The sequence below is a fragment of the Sinocyclocheilus rhinocerous genome, unplaced genomic scaffold (genome assembly GCF_001515625.1).
Source record: "Sinocyclocheilus rhinocerous isolate Xijiao unplaced genomic scaffold, SAMN03320098_v1.1 scaffold16441, whole genome shotgun sequence".
Taxonomy (NCBI): domain Eukaryota; kingdom Metazoa; phylum Chordata; class Actinopteri; order Cypriniformes; family Cyprinidae; genus Sinocyclocheilus; species Sinocyclocheilus rhinocerous.
This window is the reverse complement of record NW_015652479.1, coordinates 1-1,251: the sequence shown is the minus strand read 5'-3', so window position 1 is coordinate 1,251 and position 1,251 is coordinate 1. Positions and strand designations below refer to the sequence as shown.

At 48.5% G+C, this 1,251-nt stretch overlaps 2 non-coding genes across 2 annotated transcripts; both read right to left on the bottom strand.

The window, feature by feature from the left end:
- Positions 1-168: 168 nt before the first annotated feature.
- On the bottom strand, positions 169-250 carry trnas-uga (transfer RNA serine (anticodon UGA)). Its single transcript has one exon. It is a non-coding gene; the product is annotated as a tRNA-Ser (tRNA).
- Positions 251-612: 362 nt separating this feature from the next.
- trnas-aga (transfer RNA serine (anticodon AGA)) lies at positions 613-694 on the bottom strand. The gene has a single exon. It is a non-coding gene; the product is annotated as a tRNA-Ser (tRNA).
- Positions 695-1,251: the final 557 nt, after the last annotated feature.

Genomic DNA, 1,251 nt, shown 5'->3' with positions numbered 1-1,251 from the left:
TCTTACGTTTTATATAACAGCAGTTTTTCCACAAGACGCCCAGAAGAAACTAATTTGCCACACACGCTATGGGATGAAAACCACAAGCAATTTTGGCAGAGAGAAAGAAGTACAAAGGCCTTAGAAGGCACAATTACCTTCACAGAGAGCGGTACAGCAAACTCCAACCGTAATCGGCAGGGTTCGAACCTGCGCGGGGAGACCCCAATGGATTTCAAGTCCATCGCCATAATCTCTCGGCCACGACTACGCCTGGCTGCAGCTTGCCTGCTCTCTTGTCTGGTGGTGATCAGCACAGGCCAAGCTTCAAACACAAAATCCAGCAGAAGGATGAGGTGGAAAAAAGGGTTCAGCCGTCCCCATTGCTCAACGGCAAAGGGATGCCGTGACCCGGATTCGAACCGGGGTTGCTGCAGCCACAACGCAGAGTATTAATCACTATACGATCACAGCGTGCCACTGGCTCATCCATGGTGACTGCTGCAGCCCGAATACAAAAAGCGCCTGCGGTGTGTTTCTCCATTTCAGAGGGACTGGACATTTCGCATATCTGTGCGAGGGATATGAAAGAAAAATGCATGGCCACTTATCAGCATGACTGTCAGCTAAGTGCGTAGTCGGCAGGATTCAAACCTGCGCAGGGAGACCCCAATGGATTTCTAGTCCATCACCTTAACCACTCGGCCACGACTACAGACACAGGCCACTCTCTGCCCTCTTTGTGTGCATCACTGCTGCCTGACCCACTTGAAATCCATAACCCTAGCCAGCTCAGTCACCCAGCGGAGATTGCAAGCTAGCCCTGCAAGCAGATAAAACAGCGGTCCCACTGAGGAGAAATCAGGCTGCCATGTCTCATCCTCTGGAATGGGGTTTTTCAGTGCTGGCTCTGGGGACCCACGGCACTGCACATTTCGTAGGTCTGTCTTATTCTACTCACTCACTTCACTTCATGAGCGCTCTTTCCTAACGAGCTGACCATCAGAATCGGGTGTGCCAAACAAGGGAGATGCACAAGGTCCCCGGGGGGGGCGAAAGTGACTGATATGGGTGGGGGAAAAGAAAAAGTGAGAAAAGAGGGGGAAAGGGGGAAAAAAAGGGAAAGTGAAAAAATTAAGGAAAAAAAGGGGAAATTACTTGGAAAAATAAAATAGAAATTTTGTTTCTTTTTTCCAGTTTTTCACCTTTCCACTTATTTTAACTTACGAAATGACAGAAAAGTCAACATTTCTACCTATTTTACCTTATCAC